At 39.9% G+C, this 16,071-nt stretch overlaps 1 protein-coding gene across 1 annotated transcript in view; it reads left to right on the plus strand.

Moving 5' to 3' along the window:
• KIF16B (kinesin family member 16B) overlaps positions 1-16,071 on the plus strand; it is a 169,027-nt gene that overhangs the window by 131,459 nt on the left and 21,497 nt on the right. The gene's annotated exons all lie outside the window — the stretch shown is intronic.

Below are 16,071 nucleotides of genomic sequence, written 5' to 3' on the forward strand. Positions count from 1 at the left end.
AAAATCCCAGCAATTTATTTTGTGGATACAGAGAGACTGATTCTAAAGTGTGTAAAGGTGAAAGACTCAGAATAGCCAATATAATATTAAAGGAAAAGAGCAAAGTTGGAAGACTGACACTACCCAACTTCAAGACTTACTATAAACTACACTAACAGCAGTCTAGACAGTGTGTTATTGGCAAAGGAGTTGACAATTCAATGAAGCAGAATAGGGAACCCAGAAACAGACCCACATGAATATAATCAACTGACTTTTGACAAAAGAACAAAGGCAATACAATGGAACAAAAATAATTTTTTCAACAAACGGTGCTGGAACAACATGCCAAGAAAATAAAACTATAAAGAATCTAGACATAGGTCTTACACCTTCACAAAAAGTAACTCAAAATGGATCATAGACCTAAATGTAAAATACAAAACTATCAAACTCCTAGAAGATGACAAAAGAGAAAACCTAGATGACCTTTAGAAATAACACCAAAGGCACGATCTGTGAAAGAAATAGTTGATAAGCAAGACTTCATTAAAATTGAAAAGTTCCTGCTCCACAAAAACAATGCCAAGAGAATAAGAAAGCCACAGTCTGGGGGGGGGGGAAATAATTTGCAAAAGACACATCTGAAAAAGGACTCTTATCCAAAATATATAGTGAACTTTAAAACCTCAACAAGAAAATGCAAAAATGCAAAATCCAATTTAAAAATAGGCAAAAGACCTAAACAGGTACCTCACCAAAAAAGATATACAGATGGAAAATAAATGTATAAAAGGATATTCATCAACATCGTATGTCATTAGGGAATTACAAATTAAACACACCTAGTGGAATGGCCAAAATCCAAAATACTAAGGATATCAAATGCTGCTGAGGATGTGGAACAACAGGAACTCTCGTTCATTTCTGATGGGAATGCAAAATGATACAGCTACTTTGGAAGACAGTTTGGAAGTTTCTTACAGACTAAACACATTTTTACCATATGGTTCAGCAATTGCATTCTTTGTTATTTACCCCAGTGAGTTGAAAACTTAGAGCCACACAAAAACCTACACATGAATAACAGCTTTATTCATAATTGCCCAAACTTGGAAGGAACCAAGATATTCTTTAGTAGGTGAATGTATAAACTGTGGTACATCCAGACAGTGAAATATTATCTTAGCACTGAAAAGACTATATACTGTATGATTCCAACTATGTGACATTCTGGAACAAGTAAATCTGTGGAGACAGTTAAAGAGTCAGTGGTTATCAGGGTTAAGGGGGAGGGTTGGGTGAATAGGTGGAGCACAGAGGATCTTTAGAAACTACTCTGTGATACTATCATGGTGGATACATGTCGTACATTTGTCAAAGACCATAGAATGTGCAACACCAAGAGTGATCCCCAATATAAACTGTGGACTTCAGGTGATAATGTGTCAGTGTCAGTTCATTGATTATAACAAATATAACACCCTAGTGTGGGATTTTAATAGTGGCTCTGTGTATGTGGGGGTAGGGGTGTATATGGAAAATCTCTGTACCGTCCTCTCAATTTTTCTATGAACCTGTAACTTGTCTTAAAAATAGTCTATAGCAATCATTTGAATTTAAATCATACAATCATTATGCATTTATAATCTCCTTTCTTTCCTCATTTCTCTTTATTCCTCTTTGTTTCTGTCCTCCCTACATTCTCTTTATTTTTCCATTTCCCCTTTATTGCTTTGCTTAACAAAAGGAGGGAAGAAGAATGGATGGATGGATTGGGTGGGTGAGTGGATTTGACAGTATGATTTGAGAGTTTGAGGTTAAACTTATTAAAAGGAAGGTAATCATCCTCTAAACAAATTTTACTTTCCATACAACTTTTCTCAATTGCTAAGCATATGATAATTTATATTTCACTGGGAGCGACTCACTCATTACCCTGAACTTCAGAAATCACTATTTTACTTATCTTTACCAACCACCATTTTTATTCAGTTGTTCATTCCAAACTCAAGACAGATGTCTGTCTACATGAGTCAGTGCTTTTCAGAATCAGCAAGTTAATGGGGTGTCCACCCTGTAGACTACCTTTACAAATCAAAACATTTGAACAGAAAAACCAAGAGAGAAGTCTCTTTTAATTACATATAATGATACAATAGGTTAGAAATTAAGTGGAATACTGATATAATTGACAAACAGTTGTAAAGATCCTTTCCCCTGTTATTTTCATATATTACTACAAAGACTTCTCCACATTGATATTCAGTTCAGAGGACTTTCATATACTTCTAGCTTATATATCACCTAGGATATTCTAAGTGACCTATTACTACATTTAATTACACTGTCAGTATAATTCGTAAACATTTTTTCAAGGATCACTTAAGAAATCTTATTATAGGTTGTCCCTTCCTCTGCCTCTTAACTTTCTACTGTACTGAAACCAAATTCCCTTTAGTTGTTTGTCAGACAGAAAAGTTGAAATGACCTTCTGTTAAGTTAGTATGAAGAGCCAAAAGGACTTGAACACATTAATTTTAGGATCAAAATGTGGTTAGAATGTCCCATGGAAAAGAGAACACCTTTACTTAAGGGCATGGCCCTGGTTCTGCTTCGTAGACAGTGACATCTTTGGCAGTCCTTTGCAGCCCATTCTGGCTCAGAAGAGAAATTGTCTTTACCTAAGTCTGCTGGATTGGTTACTATCTGGTGTCAAAACAATTCTTAGAGTGAAAGAGTGCAATCTTATATTAGCAGATTTCTACTATACAAAGGGTTACACAGCCATCTTCCGCTTTCCATACTTCAGTACATTAAAGGAATTTTGAGATATTGTGATACAGAAATCAATGACCTATTCCTTCTTTTTCACTTTATTTCTTATGACACTATATACAAAAGCAGAAAGAATGATGGAATAAACCCCGATGTACCATCCCACATCACCTAGCTTTAACATTTAATCAGCATGTGACCAGCTTTGTTTCACGTATCCCTAGCTACTACACACACACACACACACACACACACACATACACATACATTATTCTAAAACAAATACCAGACATCATATTATTTTATCCATAAATTTTTTGGGATGTATCTCTTAAAAAGCAAGAGTTTATTTTTTTAAACATAACCACAATGCCAGTATTATCACATGCCTATACACACATCCCCCAAATTAACTAATCTCTCAATAGAAACAAATATTCGATCAGTGTTCTGTCCACATCAATTTTCTCATTTTTTTCAGTAGATATTCTTGAATCAAGACCCAAATTATATCCACACAAAGCATTGGTTGATATGTATCTAAAGAGTCATAATCTAAAGGTTTATCTTCCCTCTTTTTTTTTCACCATCTGTTTGTTGATGAAACCATGTAATTTATCTGTTGAATTCTCACATTTTGGGTTTTACTAATTGCATCCCCATGGTGTCATTCACCATGCTCCTCTAATCCTCCATTTTCTGAAAACCAGTAGCTTGAGATGCTCCATGGAGTTCAGGTTTGACATTTTTCTGTTGTTTTTGGCAAGGATAGTGTGTAGGTGTACGCTGTGCTGTCCTTCCCATTGCATTTCAGAGGAAGCGTGTGCTGTCTGGTAGTCTCTCTTGCAGTCTTTGCTGTCTTTATTCAAGCAATCCAGTGACTGTGACAGTCATTGTTCATGCTCAGGACTGCTTTCCAGCTTGAACTGAGCCTGTCTTACATGCATCAGTCATATGGTTCCTATCTTCAAAGAGCTCAGAATCCTGTTGGTGCAGAAACAAATCAGAGCACACGATCCCCAAAGCAGTAGTTCCCAAACCTGTATGGCTGATATTTGAAATTATCTTGAAAAGCTTTTTGAAAAATACAGATTCTCAAATGCTCTTCCAGTATATTTAGATCAGCAGGGCTAGGATGGGACTCACATATATGAACCTACTGTGGAAAGATGAGACTGATGAGGCGGTAGACAGGGAAGGAAAATCCAGATCCTGGAGTCATTTCCATGACTTTGGAGCTGATTCAGAGGACAGTCAGGAGCCAGTGGAGTGTTTTAAGCAGAGGAGTGGAGGGATGAGATTTTACTAGTGTGGAGAGAATGGGTGGGAGCAGGGGAGACAGGCGACAGGAAGGGCAGTGACCAGGCTGTTGCTGTCTTCAATTAAGACGTGACTGTGGCCTGAAGGAGGATGTGATGGTGGTTGGGATGGAGAAAAATGGGTGGATTAGAGAGACACAGGAAGTAGGATCAGCATGGCTTTGTCACTCAATTGAATGAGAGATGGGAGTGGTGATGAAATTAGTATAGATGCTCAAGACCCTGGACAGTGATCTTAAGACAGTGAAATCTGGTATAAATATATTTAATATATTTTGCATTTCTACATATAACCCATGGTACTGATATAGTGTTTTTTGTTTGTTTGTTTGTTTGTTTGTTTGTTTGTTTTAATACCACTTATTTTGGATTTGTAAACTGTATTAGAGTTCTCCAGAGAAACAGCCAATAGGATATGTGTTTGTATGTCTATAAAGAGATCTATTATAAAGAATTGGTTCACATGGTGATGGATGTTTAGAAATCCCAAGATCTGCAGTCGACAAGCTGGAGACCAAGGAGAGCAGATGTGTAGTTCTAGTCCAAGTACAAAGGCGCAAGAACCAGGAGAGCTGATAGTGTAAGTTCCAGTCCGAAAACCAACAGTCTTGGGACCCGAGGAAAACCAATGTTTCCATTCAAGTCCCAAGTTAGGAAAAGACTGATGTCCCAGCTCAAAGCAGTCAGGCAGGAGGAGTTCCCTTTTACTCAAAGGATAGTCAGCCTTTTTTTCTATTCAGGCCTTCAACGGATTGGATGAGGCCCACCCACATTAGGAAGAGCAATCTGTTTTACTCAATTTATTGAGTCAAATGTTAATCTCACCCAAAAAACACCCTCACAGACACACTGAAATAATGTTTGACAAATGTATGGGCATTCTGTGGCCCAGTCAAGTTGACATATAAAATTAACCACAACAGATGCCATTTCTGTTCATCCCAGGTACAGCTGCAGTGGTAATTTTTCTATTTGTTGGGCTTTTGATATTCTAATATCAATCCTGAGTGCCACCTCATGTGCATTCCTACTATTCACACTGTAACATCTGTCATCTCCCCAGCTCCCACAATCATTTAGTGTTTGGGGCTTGACTGATACATAACTGAGACTCTCTGGCTCTTTCCTATTTATGGAAATAGTGTCATAGCTCAAGATGGGAGACTTCCGAGCTTTGAGTGCTCTGTTTATCGAGTTGGTATAGAACATTTTTTATTTCCTTGGTTACTTTTAAAAGCAAAATGCAATTGGAGCCTGAACATTGCAGTGTTAAACAGCTGGATGGTTGTTTCTCCTCCTCTAGATACAGCAAGGCACCACTATTTGTTTTGTTTTATTAAATGTCTCATTGTCTCTGAAACAGAAATACAATAGATATCACAAGTGGCGTAGACAAAAGGCACATGCAGCATGAGCTCACTTCTCCGTTGCCTGTACCTGAAGGTTGCTTGCCTGCCTTGTTCAGAGACAGATGTTAGCTTCAAGTTGCCATTGACCTTATTGTTTACTCTGCTTAATTAAATACCATTTTAGTATTTTCTCATTCTGCTGCCCCTTACATTTCACATTCATGCTGTGGCACTACAGGGGTGAGAAAGAAAGGTCTTTTAAACTGAAGCACTTAATTAGCTGCTGGGCCCCAAGGGAAGTGTCTGATAGAAATACAGCTAAAAGGGAAAAAAAATAGCGGTACCTAAGATGCGATGATTGACCAAGTTCCAATGATGCCCGAGCTATTAAAATTGTTTTAGAATCATGTATACAATAGTGCCATGTTTATGTCATTAATATCTACTAGAATTCCTATTTATTCAATTATAGTTGCTCATTTCTGCCAGAGCCTGCTATTTTTTCTTTTCCTCCAGTGTGCACACACATCATCCTGGGTGAAGATAAAGGGATGACACACCAGTAAGGTTCTTAGTCCCTTCCTGGCACTGTCAGGTGGCCAGATTGTCATTTAGAGCCCCCTGATTGCATTGTTCTAAATACAGTCATAATCTTGTAAAATACTCATTGGAGAAGATATACAGTGATATTTTATTAATGATAAAATAAGATAAAGCATGCTATAATAAGATATTAATACAGATTTCATTATAGATTATATAGATAAAATTGTAGGTACAAATATAGTTATATAGGTGTAATATAGATGTAGATTATAGCTGTATAGGTTATAGATGTGTATAGAGATGTCAATTCTAGATACAATTCAATATTATATATAGGTATAATACATAGATATAGAGTTATTTATTTATTTATTTTTTAAAGATTTTTATTGGGGAATTGTGGGGATGGGAACAGACAAGTTGCTGTCGTTTTGTTCTTCAGTCTAGTTGTGGAGGACGTTGCTTCACTGGCCCAAGTTGGCACCATCATTGCGCTCTTCCCCGGGCAAGGCAGATCAGTCGCCAGCTTCTGGACAGCCGCTCACTGCGGCTGCTGGCCACTCACGCTGGCTGCTGGCTACACACGGTAGCCCATGGCAACCCACTGCCACAGGCGCTGCAGCCTATGCCGTCGCCGGCGACTCACGGCAGCCCAGCTCCAGGTTGAGCTGTTGTTCAGCATCTTAGCTGTAGAGGGCAGTGTCACTGGCCCTCATATGTGGGATCCGAACCGGGGCCCTCTGGCGTCCCAAGCCAGTTCTTAACCATCGCGCCACTCGGCCGGCCCTAGAGTTATTTATTATATAACAGAATAAAATAAAGTAAGAATCCTTGTAAAAACATAAAACACAGGAGTTCCTTGAGATGATTGCAGTGTAGTTCAGCCCAGCGACTTCAGGACCGGCAGCTATTCTGGCTTGTTCTCCCATGGAGATACCACAGTGCTGCCTCTTGGATATTAGCTAAGACTTAGGGCAAGTTGGGAGCTTATGGGTGGCTATTTATCTTTTGAATGCCCTGCAATCTTTTGATGATGGATTCTCTTAGACCCAGTGCATGAGCCACATTAGCCTGAGTTCTTATTGTCTAGGGTTGCAATAAAACTTGCATTTTAAGTACTTTTAAAATGCTTATTTGTCCTTAGGAAAATAACGAGTAAGCTTGTGAATCAGAAAGTCCGCATCAGAAAACTGGATGCTAAAGGCAGAGGAAGAACATCGGGGTGGAAACAAAGCAGCTAGAGCCCAGAGCAAAGACTAACTCCTCCCATTAGACTAGCTCCCCAAGGGTGTTTAGGAGGCACCACTAAGCGAAGGGCCCCCTCTTTACAGCAAAGGCAGGATCCCCCTTAATCACCACCAACCCCAGTCCTGTCCAATAGCTGACACATGCCATGTGCTGTTCCATGTCCCCTTGACCTACCACGATATTGGCTGTGGCCACGGTAGATCCTTGCATTGTGTGTTGGCAGTGTCCCACCTGGTCTCTCAGCTTTCCCCCCTCAACCTTCTCCACAGCACAGGCAGCTCTCTCAAGCCCTGACTGGGCTAGTCCAGAGGTTGGAGGAAGGTGAGGTCCTGCAGGTAACTCTCAGTGAGAGAGGACGCCTATGATAAATGAGCCTGCCTCCCATACTTTACTGGGGTGATATGGAAGCACATTCTACATGTTTCTCAAAGCGTCCCCAGCAGAGCTGAGTCCGGTCACCCACAGTGGTAACCCACTGCTGATGTGTCTCCTTTCCCTCTTTGCCTTTCCACCCTTTGCTTCTATGTCCAGGATCACCCCCATATAAACTATCTCATTCTCTGCTTTTAGAGGGTCTCAGATGGACTCACTTGTCCAGAAGTAGCTGCTCTCATGGGTTGGACATACATCCTTCTGACCATTTTTCTGAGGGGGGTTTGGGGAAAGAGGGGGAGGAGGGAGGGAGGGCGAGCAAGCAAGCACATGCCTAATGCTGTATTGTATATGTATGTGTGTTTTTGAACTTTTTTTTAAATGTCAGTTATAGCTATGCTCAAATAGTTCTATTGGGCTTTTCTGAAAAGCAGTTTCTGCCGTCTGTTTATATCCTCCATTTCTCTTTCCCCAACAGCAACCTTTTCAATACCTTTCGGCATTTTCCTCCAAACCGAAATTGCATTTGTATATTGCTTTTTTATTTTTGTTTGAATGTGAGGTCATATCTAGTACCATACCACTCACTGTGAACAGTGGTTCCCCAACATGCACCCCAAGCCCACCACCCTCCTAAAACATGCAGGAACCCTTGTTCAACCCTCCCATGCAGCGTGTCAGGTCTGTGTGAGAGCAGCTTGTCTATTTGCCTAGTTTATCACGTACTGATTGCTAACTCAACTTCAAATGCTTGGTCAGTTGTAGGACTCTCTTCTGAAAACATTCAGACCATCAGATGTTTCATGAATACAGCCTCCTTGAAGAACTCTCTCCTGAAAACTTCTTGCCTCCTCGTGGTCAGACTGAGTCACATCTACTCTGACCTCCCTTCCCCATCATCCTTTGCTTTCTCGTGAATTGTTCCCTCTGCTTCGTGTGGCCCATGTTTTCTCCTTTTTTGATTTACTTCCTCATTTTGGTGGGGCACATCTTTAGTAGCTTTCTGAGGTAAATTTCTAGACACGTGTCTGAAAATGTCTTCACATGCACTCTGGCTGGATGGAATATAGTGGTTAGGAACCATTTTCTTTCAGAATTTCAAAGGGATTGTTCCCTTGTCTTCTAACACCAGTGGTGGTAAGCAGTTCAAAGCCATTTTGATATTTGATCCTTTGTATGTGACATGATACTTCTGTCACCCATCAAAAGCTTTTAGGGCCTTCCTTCTGTCCCCATTGTTCTGAGCTTTCACAATTCTACTTTGGTGATCAGTCCACCAACATCAATTCTATTTTATGCACATTATTTCTCTAATGGCGTTCATTTCTGGGAGATTTTCATGATAATTTCCTCTCTTAAGCTTTTTTTTGTTTGTTTGTTTTTGTTTCTTTCTGGAATCACGTTTTTTGGTGTGTGTTGAACCTCCTGGTCTGGTCCTCCTCTCATTTTCCTATCTCATCTATTTTCCATTTTCGATAGATAGGTAGATGATAGATAGATAGATAGATAGATAGATAGATAGATAGATAGATAGATAGATAGGCTCCTCTCACTCCCGTCTTTCATTCCTCAGTTGGTCCTTCCCCACAGATTGTTTGAGAAGCACTGCACCATGTGGCCCCCTCACTTTTCCTCCCCCGTTTTAACACTGCACTTATTACTTTTGCAAGTTCTAGTGGCTGTTTCACACCTGAAGGCCTAGCTTCATGCTTCCTGAAATAATCATTTATTTCCATTGATGTTGGTATAGTTCACCTTCATGCACTTTCTTTGTTGCAACAGCCCGAAAAGACGTATTCAAAATTCTCCTTGTTCGTTCGTGTCTTTTAAGAGCCATGGCCTCTGTCCTAGTTCCAGTAGGTTCTCTGCTGTTTATATCAACACTTGGGAATTATCTTTTCTCTCTTAGAAATTTGAGTTAGGCTTTCTTGAAAATGCTTCAGTTCCCTTTAACTCCATTTATTTAGATTTGTTTCCAAAATAAATTGTGCTTTTCTTAGATAAAAGGTGCTCCCAGTGGCCTCTGCCAGTGAACCTCCGTCCTGCCCTTTGTTGCCTTTGTAAGCGCATCTTCATTTTAGAATTCAGCTCGTTATTTTTTTCCCTTGGCAACCCTTTTTTCTTCTGTATTTATCACTTATATTTCATAATGGTAATGAATCATAGCATATGTTACAGCCCTTTGAGACAATATCTGGTGGGAAATGAATAGAAACCAGTTTGTTTCGATTCTGTACAACTTTTTATCTTTCTTGTTTGCCTGTGTAAAGCTCCCGTCTATTTTTAGGTAGACTTATTTTTATTCCCAGGAATTCACTGCAATGCAGTTACATTTACATATATGATATTCATTCCAGGCAACCAAAAAGAATTAGGACTTTCTCTAATCTGTTTTCTAATTGAGATCACCTGTTTCATATTCTATATAAGTAAAATTAAGAAACTGATATTGAAATCAAGAATGCATTTGCTAAGCAAAGTTGAAAATGGTAGTAAGTGAAGCTATCACCTTTTCTCAACAGATTTTTGTGTAGCCAACTGGAAACAGAGTCTGGTGTGTCATAGGGCTTTTATTTCAGAGCTCTGCAGATAAGTGCTGTGAACAGTAAGAGGTCTGTCTGCTCTTACTGTTTCCATAGTTCGGGGTATTTATGCTTCTTGGGATATGTCGCTGCTGCCTCACCTTTTCTTTTCCATTTATAATGCGTATCTTCCACTTCACAAAATTGCATTTATTTGGAGTTTCTTATTTGAAAGAACCTGGACATATCTAAGTAATAGCCCAGCCAATATAAACTGACACTTCTTACTTTGAAAGGCAGTTTCCTTGTGGCAGAAACTGTGAATGTCAAATTAGCCCAAATTAGTCTATTATTTCTTAGCTTACGTGCCTCATAGCATTTTCCAAGATCCCCTAGCTAGTCAGATTTCCCTTTGATCTGTAAGATCTTCTTTCTGTCCACATTTTGCAAAAACTTCTTTTTAACTTTTAGTGCACTGCTGTCACAGCCTTTCGGCTCAAAACATTCACGGTTGCTAAAAGTTTTGACAACTGAAAGACTGATGCTTACCTGGTTTTGGGTTCATTTGGTGTTTAACACAGCCAGACACGAGTGTCCTAGGAAGCACATGTTTAATCAGCTGCCTAATGGGCAACATTCTTCACTTCCCGTCTGCAGATGCTTCAGATTTTAAGGGATGGTGAAGACAGTTTTAAGAGTTTCTAAAGTTTGGCTTTGAAGCATATATTAAGATTTGATAGACTGTCTTCTCTCCAGTAATTTGGTAAACTTCCCTTGTTCAGAAGGGAGATAATATAAGCCTGTGGAATTTTGCTATCCAAGTTTTGCTACTTTACCTTAGGTAAGGTCCTAAGGAGAGGAAACTCATACTTCTCATTGTTTATCACGATTTATTAACACTACCTAATAGCCATTCATTGCATCAGTCATCTAATATATCGTTTCCTTTATGAGCAAAGTACTGTGCAGGAAGTGCATGTTTTCAGTGTATATATTTTTTTAGCTTAGATGCTTAATTCCATAGATAATATCTGTTTGGTGAAGGAAACCTTTCCCTGTATGAAATCTACACCTACCTCATCCTTTTTTTTTTTAGAATTAGAGATGTTATGTTAGAGAAATTTTCATCTGGCATTTCTCCTTGCCTCCATCTTCCTTGACAGAGTCAACCTCAGTCATTGTCCCCAGTGAAGGGGATCATTGGTGCAGATAATTCAAATCCCTAGCTAATCCTCTCTGTGGGGTGGGGTCACAGGCCCACGACTTGGGGCCACAGTCCTCATCATACCCAGGGCTCCCTGGGACGTAGGGCAGTGTGTGGACAGTGAGGAGTAACTCCCTAGGCAGAAGGATAATCTGCAAGGCAAACAGTCACACAGTGATCATTAAGAGCCCCTAATCTAGACAACAAAAAGGGCCACTGGGTCTTTGCTCCTAGAGTCTCAAGAGCTTACCCTCTTGCCCTAGAATTCAGAGACAGTATTAGTCTGATGGCCCAGTCCAAAGCCAGCCAAAGAAAACTTGCCATTGATGTACAAATGACCTTGGGTTGGTTAGTAAAGGGAAGAATTGTTCTGCTCAACCACAGGCATGGCTGGTGAAAGGAGCAAGATGGGCATTTGGGGTCCCAGCAGCATCGCTCTGCGTTCATTTCTGGGTTCTACTAACAGGGAGACTTTGGGGATGCTGGTAATTAATATGCAACTACTACTTGATTCTCAAGATTTTTAGGACTTGTTCTTTGAATTTGAGTTTAAGTGCATTACAGCCAAGCAGTACCACACAGCAAGATTCTCATTTGAAAGTCTGCCAATCAAATTGGTCATTGGGAGCAGTGATTCTGTCTCAAAATGTCAGGAAACACTTTGAAGGTTTATACAGTGCAGGAAGGAATCATGAACTTAGAAACAACCAAACAAAATTTTTCTCTCCAGAAGGCACTTCTTAGAATCTCAGTATCCAAAATGTATCTTAAAATGAGCTTTTGAGGGATAATTTACCTCGTATAGGTTAGATTTTCTTAGACTTTTTTTTTTTTTTGGTCTTAGGGACAGAGTTTGGATTAGGGTTAGGGTTTGGAACAGTGTTCAAATTAGGTTTAAAAACACTGTTAGGGTTAGAATTAGAAACAGGGTTAGGGTTTGAATCAGCGATAATATTAAGATTATATTAGGGTTAAAATTCAAGGACAGGATTAAGGTTAGGGTTAGTGACACGATTTGGGTTAGGGACAGGATTAGGTTTAGGTTTAGGGACAGTGTTAGGGTTACGGTTAGTGTCAGGGTTATGGTTAAGCTTAGAATTTCAATCAAGGTTCGTTTTGTGGTTAGAATTAGAGTTAGAATTTGAAACAAGGTAAGAGTAAAGGTTGGCTATTGGGTTCATGTTAGGGTTATGGTTAGAGTTAGGAACAATGTTCGAGTTAGGTTTAAAAACACTGATAATGTTAGAATTAGGGTTAGGGTTATAGTTAACGACAGTATTAAGATTATATTAGGGTTAAGATTCACGGACAGGGTTTAGCTTAGGGTTAGGGACACGGTTTGGGTTAGTGACAGAGTTAGGGTTAGTGTTAGGTTTAGGGACAGTTTGGATTAGGGTTAGGGTTAGGAACAGTATTCAAGTTATTAAAAACACTGTTAGGATTAGAATTAGAAATCAGGTTAGGGGTTGAATCAGCAATAGTATTAAGATTATATTAGGGTTAAGATTCAAGGACAGGGTTAAGGTTTAGTTAGTGACACGATTTGGGTAAGGGACAGGATTAGGTTTAGGTTTAGGGACAGGCTTAGAGTGAGAGTAGGGACAGTGTTAGATTTAGGGTTAGGGACACTGTTAGGGTTAGGGTTAGTGACAGGGTTAGGGTTAGGGTAGGGTTAGGGTTCAAGACAGGGTTACAAACAGTGTTAGGGTTAGGGTTAGGGATACTGTTAGGGTTAGGTTTAGGGACAGAGTTTGGATTAGGGTTAGGGTTAGGAAACCAGTTATGTTTAAGGCCAGGTTTAGAAATAGGGTTGAGGCAGGTTTAGGGTTAGGGACAGTGTTAAGTTTAGAGTGCGAAACAGGGTTAGGGTTTGGGTTAATGATAGGGACATGGTTACGGTTGGTATAAAGGACACGGTTAGGACAGGAGTAGGGTTACGTTTGGAACTGGGTTAGGGTTATGGTTAAAACAGTGTTAGAATTTGGGTTAGAGTTAGGTACAGGGTTTGGGTTAGGGGTAGGGTGAGGGTGAGTGTTAGCGTTAGAGTTGAGTTAAAGCCTTAGACTTATTTTTAATATGATTCCCCATTTTGAAAAACAGGTTAACTCTTTCTTACTTTAAAGCAACTCTTAAAATAAAGGGTCTGCCAATATCTGGTATCAGTTGACTTTGGGGGAAAAAAAAAACATTCCAGGTTCTTGTTATCTTCTACTTTCCTTTGAAGGGGAAAACATTCAAGTTAAATACTTCTACATTTTAAAGGCCCATGTGTTTCTAAACAACTAAAAGAAAAAATTAACATTTGCCAATTAACACTGAGCAGAAAGCTATGTAAATAATAATGTTGACTACTTAATAAATATTGAGTCTTCAGAAAAGTCAAGACACGTGTTTGCGACAGATGGCACTCGTTCATTTTTGGAAGTACTAGAGTCATTCGCATCTATGTTATTGCTATATTATTTGACAGCTGACAATTCTAGCTTCATTCTAAAAAAAAATTTCAGTGATTTGGTTGAGTTTTGGAGATTTTACAACAAGTTGAAGATGGAAGGTCAAACTGCATTTTTGCCATATTTTACTGTTTTACTTCCATAAAGGGAAGAACGCGCATCACGCTTGTGAAAAGTTGCATACAGTTTATGGTGACAAAGCTGTACAAGAACATCAGTGCCAACGTGGTTCATGAAATTCCATACTGGTGATTTTGATCTCAATGATGCTCCTCGGTCAAGGAGGCCCACTGAGGTTGATGACGACAAAGTGAAGGCATTGATCGAGTCAAACCCACGTTACACGACAAAGAGATTGCAGAAACATTGAACATCTGTCATTCAAGCATTCACGACCACCTGAAGAAGCTGGGATACATAAGCAAGATCGATATTTGGGTACCACGTGAACTCAAGTTCATTTGATGGTGTGTATAAACATCTGCAATATGCTCATTAAACATGAGGAAAACGGTCCTTTTTTGAAACGACTGATAACTGGTGATGAGAAGTGGATTGTTTACAACAATGTGGTGCACAAATGGTCTTGGTCTCAATGTGATGATTTGCCTCAAACGACATCAAAAGCAGACATTCATCAGAGGAAGGTTATGCTCTCAGTGTGGTGGGATTTTAAAGGTGTCGTGTTTTTCGAGCTCCTACCAAGGAACCAAACAATCAATTTGAATGTGTACTGTCAGCAGTTGGACAGTTTGAACAAATCCATCATCCAGAAATGTCCAGAGCTTGTTAATTGTAAAGGAGTTGTGTTCCATCGTGACAATGTGAGATCACACACAAGTTTAATCACCCGTCCAAAATGATTGGAGCTTGGATGGGATGTGTTGCCACACCCACCATACTCACCTGACCTTGTGCCATCAGACTTATACTGGTTTCGCTCTCTTCAAAACTCTTTGCATGGCATAATGCTCAATTCAGATGAGGCTGTAAATCAGCACCTTGTGTAGTTTTTCACTAATAAAGACAGGTCCTCCTATGAACGAGGAATTATGAAGCTCACTGAAAGATGGCAAAAGGTTTTTGAACAAAATGGGCAATATATCATTGATTGATCTTTGTTCTTTATATAAATAAATGACCTTCGAAAAACATAGACAAAATACGTCATGACTTTTCTGAAGACTCAATGCATACCGTGAATTGGGATCTGCCCTAAGCACTTTACAAATAGTAGCTCATTTAATCTTCTAATTCTAAAAAGAAATATAATAAAATGAGGAAACTGAGGTTGCAGAGGAGTTCAGGGACTTACTCTAAGCCTCTCTGCTGTAATGTCCCTTGTCCCCAGCGTGGTGGCTACAGAGTGACTAACTTCCCTAGGAGCTGGCTCATGGTGTAGAGTTAGACTACAACCTTGTGGTTGAAATGGTAGACGTGTGCCTCCAGGGCTCTCCTCTGACCTCCTCCCTTCCATGCTGAGGAAGTTGAGTTGCTATTCATCTGTATTTAGCTTGTTACCAATCTCTTACCTAGATCCAATAAACAAAAGTCAAAGAACCCAGGTGAGTCCTGGAAACTAGGCTTCTCCCCGGTGTCCTCCCATATTTTGCTTCAAACAGTTGAAGTTGCAACCTGGGCCTGTCAGACTGTCTGGAAGCTGTTTGTCTTTTTGATTGTAGTTATGTATGTTTTCACTTCTGGCTTGCAGGTGTAGCATAAACTCAATTTATCTCTTTCCCTCCATGAACCGAAAAGATGAGACTGGTATTAACTTGTGCTCTGGAGAAAAGCTCAATCAACTTCACAGCCCAAGCAGATTTGGGACTTTGTCATGTGGCTTGTCTGTGAGGTTTCACCTAAGCTTGCTGGTAGGCCAGGCTGACACAGCATGATCATTGAAGCTGCTTAATACCCAGAACCAAAACATCAACTTGTGAAAATTAAGTATCACATGGACTTTAAGTGCACATCCCTTATAATTTTTTTTTTAAGATTTTATTGGGGAATTGGGGGAGAGAAACAGCATTGGGGAATCAGGGAAGGGGAAAAGACAAGTTGCTGTCCTTTTGTTCTTCAGTCTAGTTGTGGAGGAGTCGCTTCACTGGCCCATGTTGGTATTATCATTGCGCTCTTCCCAGTTGAGGCAGTTGCTCACCGGCCATTGGATGGCTGCCCATGGTGGCTCACGAAAGCGCATGCCAGCTCCCGGCCAGCCCCACAGCAACCTATGCTGTTGCTGGCGACTCACGGCAGCCCAGCTCCAGGTGGAGCTGTTGTTCACCATCTTAGCTGTAGAGG

The sequence above is a fragment of the Hipposideros armiger genome, unplaced genomic scaffold, assembly GCF_001890085.2.
Source record: "Hipposideros armiger isolate ML-2016 unplaced genomic scaffold, ASM189008v1 scaffold_740, whole genome shotgun sequence".
Lineage (NCBI taxonomy): Eukaryota > Metazoa > Chordata > Mammalia > Chiroptera > Hipposideridae > Hipposideros > Hipposideros armiger.